A 9,401-nucleotide genomic window follows, 5' to 3' on the forward strand; every position below is an offset into this window, starting at 1 on the left:
TGTTCATGTGCAATCTATAATTATTATCCATAAATCTCATAAACAAACAGAACAAAAGAGATTTATAACGAAAAGAGAAACCTAAAAGTGAACTCAAGGTGTACCTCACTATCAACGCTACTTGGTTTTGGTGCTTCGATAGCAACCACCTGATTATCTTGCTTATACCCGCATCCAACAATTGCAAATGCGTGACCATGGAGACTTATCAGAGGCACAACAACAGGTTTCAGTGGTGTATATAATTTGTCGCATAAAATTCCTAACAATGTATCTCATAAAGAATTTGGTCTAATAAGAGTTGTTGGGCCATCTAAAAGCCATTGCCTCAGCAAGCTTCAGTTGAAAACATTGCTCCTCTACATAGGTAGATGATGCAATTACTTCCCTTGCACAATCACAAGATAGCTCCCATCCCTATACCATTTCCAAATTGTAATGTTGTTACAATAGTCCTTCAAACTAAGAAAACTATAGGTTTTTATTTTAAGTTCCTAAATTGAATAACTTACTATTAATTTGATCCATAAACAAATGTCAATGTTATTAAGTCATGCATTATCTTTTTTTATTAGTAATTCATACATTATTTGGATTTTCAACTGATGTTATTGACGAATTACACTTCCAAAGATTTCTTAACGGTTTTCTTAATTTCAGGAACTAATATCACAACGTTATACATTCTCAAGGACTAAAATGTTGGTTTACTATTTTTTTCTTAATTTGATTTTAAAAAGGTAATTTCCTCAAATAATGATTTAAACGAAATATATATTATTTTAAAACACTTTTCAAATATATTTATATAATCAACAACAATTAATTATTATAATATTTATAATTAATCGAAACACAGTACGTACACCCCTTCAAAAGTATTGTCACTACAAATTATCCATCCAATCTTGAACAAAAAGAAAATATACACATTCATTGCACTAGCTCAACTGTCTCTATTTTCGTCGTCCAAAATGAAAAATTCTAATAACACCTTACCATTTAGTGCTCCCATCTTTGCCTTTTTTTTTTTAAAATAAGTCAACCCATTTTCTTCTTATTCCACTACATATGTTCATATTATGAAAATAAGCATTCAACTCAATCCCATAAAATTACACATGATGCACTCAACAAAACTAAATTAGGCCATTAAAACTTTTGCACGCGCGCGCGCACACACACACACACACACACACACACACACACACACACATATATATATATATATATGGTTATCTACATGACACTCTGACACACAAGTTAGATATCACCCTAATATAGTAAATGAGAACAATATATGATAATAAACACTGTGTTACCTCTAGAATCTAACATTTCATATGCACATTTAATTGGACCATTGGGTCCATGTGCCTTACCTTTGTCTTAATATGGTGTTAATCCAATGATTTCTTGATTATGTTATGCAAAGGTAAAGATTAGATTATTAAGAACTAGATCATTTTTCATTTGTTAGGGTCGAAGAGTCCTCAGATGATCGATAACTATTCAACCCTATACTCAATTGATGCTTCCCTAGGACACAACCTAAGGGTACTTAGCACCATAGTTAGATATATAATAAAAGAAATATAAAGAATACAAGGTATGTTTATACATATTAGTCTCCACCACTGAAACTATATTCAATTCTTGATAAATCACCAAGTTTCACTATAACTCTTACAAAGTTACAATTACAAGTGGTGGGGGTGCTAGGAAGGCCTTTAACCTAATGTTAGAGGTTATCGTGGTGACTATCGTCAAATGGGCCTATAAAATAGATGTATGAGTGGATCCCTAGATAGGTTAAGGTCCTTGCAAGCCTTACCAAGGTAAGTCATTACCCACATTCATCCATTTTTTATAAGACCACACTTTCCCCATAAGGTTAATTCTAGTCTCCCCAAATGGTCAAGGTGTGATTATGTTAAAGGGTGTACTTTGGTTAATCAATCTATATTTTCCAGGACCCACAAAATACATGTGGCATCCTACATGGCACTCAGAGACACGTGTCAATACTCCATGTCAGCCCTCCTACAGGAGCGCGGACGCTCAACCCATGGCAGTCGGGCTCCCCAACTAATAGGTTATCTCTAGCCTATTAATATTTGAATACATTTATGATTTATCTATTGGCAGGTAGTTAACTAACTACAAAGTCACACATTATCTACAAGGTACAATTATCTTCTAGCTTTCATCCATAAGCTACTGTTTATCTTTAACATTATCTACAAGCTTCTAACTATTATCTACACGTCGGGAATTATCTGCAAAGGCTATAACAGCCCCTACAAACAAGGACCCACAACTACGCTCCACTCCTATAAATATCAGGTTCCATCGAACTCTCTACTCATCTGCTTACCTCTCGAGCTCACACACACATCTGCTCACCACTCGAGCTTACACACACATTCGCATATACTTACTTATTTCTCCTAACTCATATGTTCACTTGAGCGTCAGAGTCCTTTTTTTTTTGTCCCCCCTCTTGTCCTCTTGACAAAGGCATCTCTCAAAGCCAACATGTGAAGTCCAAGAGCCCTCTTCAGCCACGTCCACCCTAACATGTGCTAGCTCTAGATTTTGGTAAGAACATAATCAAAAGGTGAAATCTTCATAAAGTAGAGTTTGTTGTTGGTGTTTATGATTTGTGTACATGGTGATGATGATTGATGGACTCATGATGATGATGCTTGATAGTTGATGTATGATGTTGATTCTTGCATTGTTTCAGGATGGTTGAATGTGATATGTCATGTTTATGTGAGTTGAATGTTATTAGTTTATTTACTGTCAAAATACCATGATTTAAAGATGATAGAGCCTACGTAAATGCTAATTATTGAGGTTTTAAAATTGTTTTAAGTATGTTTATTTTTGGTAAGTTTACCCATGTGTGTGACACATGAGGTTGTGACTGTGATGCTCTCAAACTTTGTATTTGTGAGAGCAAATGGTTAGGAAGCGGATCCTTCCTTTAGAGGCATCGTGAATGGGTATACTTGGACGTAAAGATGTGACCCTTCTTATGTTTTTCTTTGTTAGTTTTATGTTTAGTGTTGGTCAATTTAGGGGTTTAAGAGTTACTCCCTTTGAACTCATATATAAGCAAAAATAAATACTTTCACAATATAAGAAAGTTAGTTGAAATCATTTAATTTTACGAATCTCAAGTAAAACATAAGGTTATTGCTAAAATGTCCTTCATTCGAACTTGATATCATAAATAAAATAGTTCTTGAAAATAAAGTTGCAATTAAATGAATGGTGCTTTAGGAATAAAATCATTAAATAGAGGTGAAATTAGTTAGATTTGCTTATAATTGAGTTCAATATACAAAGCAACTTTTTCGTTTATGTACGAGTCCAGAGGGAGTATCCCTTTAAGGAGTTGAATGTGTATATATAGATGTGTGTTGAGTTATTTTGAGGTTCATCTTAAAGTTTATGCTTTTAGCTTTTGGCTTTTGAGAATGCCAAAAGTTCAAAAGTATTTTTCATAAATAAATTAATTACAGAGTTTGAATTAAAGTAAAATAAAGTCTTCCTCTTTGTTATTTTTAAGTTATCATGTAGTGACAAGGGTCATTATAGTGTTGTTTTTATTATTAAAATATGTTTGAAAAAACTTTAATGCACGATTTAACTTATACTAATTATGAATAATATTTTTTACGAGTTAAAAGCAAATATGAAACAAGCAACAAACATGAGAAGCAAGTTAAGAGGATACATCACACATAACAATTTGATATTGGTTCATCCTAACCTTTGTAACACCCTAAAAAAATTACAACTCATATCATAGAAAGTTATGTGTTATGTGATTTGTATAAATATAATTGACATTGAAAATTAATTACTACGATAATTTAATCCAAGTAGTTAATTTAAAATTTCAATTATATGTATGCTATTTTATGAGCTAAGTTTAGTATAAATTAGAATTTCATTAGAATTGATTTTTACACTATGTAAAATTATACCGTATAAGTTTAGATAAACCAACACTTAGGGTCTTTTTCTTGTAGATTTCTTGTCAAGGATTTTAGAACTTGTAAACTATTGTTGTTTCGAGCATTTGGTGCGGGGAAACATGTTTGAGATGTTTCGGATCCTATTTGGGTTGTTTTGAAAGCCATTGAAAGTGAAAAACTCCATTTTCGAAGTCCTGCGAAGTTATCGTGGTTAAGCAAAGAGCTACTCATGCTTCAATGAAATGATTTGCAAGGAAAAAAGGGTTACTATTTTTCAAGCTTAAGCGTAGGTTGAGCCAAGCTTAAGCATAGGTTAAACCAGGCTTAAGCGAGATGACTATGGCCTACAAATGAAATTGTGATACTAGATTTCAGGCTTAAGCATGGGGTGAGCCAAGCTTAAGCGTAGGTCGAGTTAGGCTTAAACGTGGAACCTTGCAGAATGTGTATGAATGACTTCCAAATGAATTTCAATTGTAATTTCCTTAGTGTATGAGAACTATAAGATGCATAAATAGGTTTTAATGTTAGCTTACGAGATTATACTTTTACTAAGTATCTATGAATTGAGAGATGAATTGATTTAATTGTGAATTTCTTGCACCTTAATTGATATTATTGAATTGTTATTGACTAAATTGGAGACCGAGAGGACTTGTGATCCTCGAGAAAATTGTGTGTTGGAAACCTTAATTGGTGTGTGCTTGTATGATGACTTTGAAAATTATTTGTGACTAAGGATTATGAAATCCTTGAGAGAGGGAGCAAATGGACTCAATGCATGAGTACATTTGTAGAGACTAGGATTCAACCCTAGTATTAATAAAGGTTCATTGTGATGAACAATGAATAAAGACTTAACAAGAGTGTGAATCTAATGAATCATTTGGACTTATTAAACATTAGATACCTTTGCACATTGGAGTACATTATTATGAAGTGGACTTAGAATGCACCTTAGGTCCTTTGCTTAAAGAGCATGAATTATGATAAACCCTGTATAGTCTTGAGAGAAGAAAGGATAACATAAAACTTAATAAAACGTGAGAAGGAACATGGATTCAATTATTGGAAATGTGTAAGGATGCCTTGGGAATTTGCTTATGTGTTGTGATGTGTTTCGAACGGTTTAATGTCTTGGTTTGAGGGCAAGAAGGAGAAGTCCTCTTTCCTTAAAGATGTAAGAATTGTGGTAGACACGTTATATTCGTGATGTCACACATCAAGAGGAACGCGAGGCAAATCATGGATGTCAGTTGGAGAAGTAAGCATGAAAGCAGTCATGTGGGAAGTTCTGCTTGTGTTAAGTGTGAATGATGAATGGTGGGGATTGAATAATCACCTTTGTGTTGAGTAGTCAAGGGTGAGGCCTCGAGCACATGTTTTGTTCTCCAACCACCACCAAGTACTTATGATTGAAGAATCCCGTGTAGACGAATAAAGACAATCCTAGTGAGGAAAGTTGTTAAAGAGTCAGTCCTCAAAGAATGGATGACCACACAGAGTGGCACATGAGGTATGGATCATTGACTTGCTAATTCTTGGGGGTGTCGCACCAAGTTTGTTGGTGAGAACCCCGTCATTGTACGTAACAAGGGGTGTACTCCCAATAGCCATCCAACTTAAATTGTGTAAGACCACTGAGTTCTATTAGTTTCAATAGGCCATGGTAGCGGGCCCATAATGTGATAAGTTAAGAATTTGTTACAAACATGAATAAGATTGGGAGTGAGACCATGAGAGGACCATATCATAGTGGTTAGTATGTATGTTTGTAACCGTAAGGTTATTTGCTTACGATTTTAGAGGAGATGGGAGACTTACTTTGTACACTCTTTATTTTTCAGAGAAAGATGAAGGACTTGATGCCAACAACGAAGGTCGGATGGGAAAGTTACAACAAATACTAAAGATGTGGTTGTACTTGTTCGAGAAGAAGGATTTGTTGATGGTGCCTCAAGAGTTTTGAAATGGGTATATAAGGGTTTAGTTTTCTTTGAGCCACTGGTATGAGTCTCAATCTTTTCTTGTACAAAGAATGGTAGGTTAGGTTTTAATCTTATGTTGTTATCATTCTTCGTATGTGACTCAGATGTATTAAGTATATAGTTTTAAGAATGTGAACTAGTGTTATAATTGTATAATGTAGTTGCTTAACGATAAATAATCGAGATTGTACATATGAGCTTTTATTGTTGTGTATTGCTTTAATGAAAATCTAGTATTTCACAAATTAAATTGTTCTTATTGGAAGATATGATGTTGATAGACACCTTATTTTATGTATAACGAGTATTATCTTAACATGGCTTATCATCTTAAAAGATCTCCAATAATAACATTTTTAAATAAATGACAAAAAGTTATTCATAATTTTGAAAAAGGATATTGGACAATTCATTTTAAATTAATTCATTTACTTCATAATTTTGCAAATAAATAAAGAGAAATCATAATAGTAACTAGGGGAGTTACAACCTTAACCTTAGACTATGTTTAGTTCTTAAATGTGCAGGATTTCCACTAAGATAAAGACCAATCACATAGGGTATTGGAGTTTATATCATTCTCTAATTAGAACTGGATATTTGTCTTGATAAGCTACTTAATAAGGCCTACATTAAAAGATTTTGTAGAATACTAAGATAAAATTTTAATTCTAGTTGGAGAACAACAAAAGTAGTATCTAAGATTTTTTTTATCAACTAATGTTAGTTGTTAGTTTTTGTTAAAATTTACTATCATATATTAATTATTGAATCTAAATTTTCTCTAAAATATCAACAATCACACTAAAAGGAGGGATTGAATAGCGTAGTAATCAAATAATAACTTTTTGCATATAAAGACTTGTATCACCAACCCAAAAAGATAGATGCAATGAAGTTGTCCACCGATAAGAAAAAAAAGTTTGATGAAAACCAAGTTTGGTCGTCCAATAATAATAAAGCAATATTTTCACTAAGGTTTTTCAAGTAAACAATTGGTGAGATACAGTGTCAAGATAAGCTTAAAAGAATACTCAATAAAGCAACTTAAGAGAGACGTAGAAATACTTGGTTTATACTGGTTCACTCAAAGAGAGCTACGTCCAGCTCCTTTACGTAACTGTAAAAGGTTCTACTGATAAAAAAATTTGATTACAAATAAGTATTCTATCATGTCACTCCTAACTATACAAGTATTCTCTTTGCCACTCCTAACACACCCATAAACTCCCCCTGAATCTAAAACTACCAAAATATTGTTTAACACTAAGTCACTCTTGACTTTCACAAACAAAAGTTTGAATGAATACAATGATTCAACAATACTCAAAGAATGAATAAACAATAAAACTCAAATACAAAATAATTTTTCTTAACAAAGGATAGGAAATATAAGGGTATGTGTATAGTCCACTGATTTTGTAGAGTTTCGCTTCAGAGATCTTTTACGCATTCCTTTTCTTAATGATTTTTTTGTGTTTTGCTCTTGAGTAGAGGTTGTCTTTTATAGACTTCAATGAATGATCCATTATGGGATTAGTGTTGAGTTTTAATATGATTTTTGTCTCACATCTGGAGGCGAGGCAACATGGCTCACTCTGATTGGAGAGGAAAAGAATAAAAGTACATGCAACATGTGCTCCTTTTTTGCGACGAAAGCAACCTCTGGGGGAATATTCTGTAAATACCTTCTATTATGTCATTTCCTTAAATTTCAAATGTTAGCAATTCAAATAAAGAGAGAAAAAATTGAAATTCGTAAAGTAAGATCATGCACTTCCCTTTGTGGCTAACATAGTCCTTTCATACTCAATTGGACATTACTTATAAAAGTATTAAATGAGTATGTAAATTATTTATATGTAGTGGACATGAGTGATTTTACCGCGCATTGGACGTTGATTATATCTTTAGTAAAATAGTTTTATACTTGTGACTAGACGCAAGCTTACAAGAGTTGTAGAGGTGATGTTATAGTATGCTAGCTCATTTATGTAGTTCATCTTGTTCACTTAACAACAACTCATTATATCATCAATAGTTTATATTTTGTTAAACATCAAAATTAAAGGAAGAATGGGTCATCCCGGTGGATTGTCTAGACCTAAATTCTCGTATTGATTATTGTATTTATTAACTATCATGTACAATTGACTTCAATAATATTATTAAATATTATGTTTCAAATATAATATATTTAACAAATTAATGTGTATTCATAAAATGTATGCTTTTAATACGAATTTATACGTATTCAAGATTCATTGAGAAACAAAAACAATTGTTGTTAAATGTAATGCATAAATATACAAATATACTAAAATATACATTAATTTTTATTATTTAAAAATTATTTTATAAAATATATTTCAAAATATAAAAATTTATATTCATATTAATATAATATATATTTATAAATACAAGTATATCATATTCCATATGTTAATTATTACCCATAATTCTTATTTTAAATAAATTAATATGACCTATTTGAAATTGAACCATATATTTTTAAGAAATAATTATTTTAAAATATTATTCTTTATAAAAAAAATTAAAATGACAAAACTTGAAAACTTATTGATATAATTTTGAAATTACTTGAAAAATTAAGTTAAAAATAATTAATTCTAGTATTTTTTTTTTTTACTTATTATATTTTGGTTTTATGAATATAATATAGCAACTTAAATATTATATTTTTACTTATTCTGTAAATTAATTATTATGTTTTTTTTACTACTTCTGTCACATAAAAAATGTAAAGTTAGTTGGGATATGTTTGGATCAATCTTGCTTTAATACGATCTCAAGTAATGATCAAACAATTTATGTCAAGAAGGGAAATATGCTCCTTGGCTATGGGTTTCCAAACTACTCCTAAGAGTGTTTGGTGTAGGTGAATGAAGAAGAAGATAGAAATAGGATTTTGCGTGAAAGATAAAGGCGGAAAGGTTGCAAATGAAAATCATAAATGAAAGTGATAAAGAAAAGACAGTAAAGGAAAACATTATATGAAAACGGTAAAGAAAAGCTATAAAGGAAGGAAAGAAAATAAATGCAGAATAAAATAGGTTGTTGGTTAATTTGAAATCGAGATGATGCTGGATAAATCTGAAGTCGTGTATAACACTTTCAGATTGAATCAAATTTCGGGGTTCAACCAAAATTGTTCAATCGGATAAAATTAGAAGATTATAATTCAAGAGTTTTGTTTTGGTCTTGTATATTTTGTCACACCGTTATGCTTTCTGAACTAGAATGATTATTTATGATCAAAGAACAAGTGGTTTTTGGCAGTTGATGGAAGTTTTTTCTTTTTTAAAAACTGTCGTTGATGGAAGTTTTAGTAACTTCCATGTAACTTCCAACCGTTGATGGAAGTTTTAGTAACTTCCATGTAACTTCCAAAATTTGCCTA

Source organism: Glycine soja, chromosome 15 (assembly GCF_004193775.1).
Source record: "Glycine soja cultivar W05 chromosome 15, ASM419377v2, whole genome shotgun sequence".
In the NCBI taxonomy this organism is placed as follows: Eukaryota; Viridiplantae; Streptophyta; class Magnoliopsida; order Fabales; family Fabaceae; genus Glycine; species Glycine soja.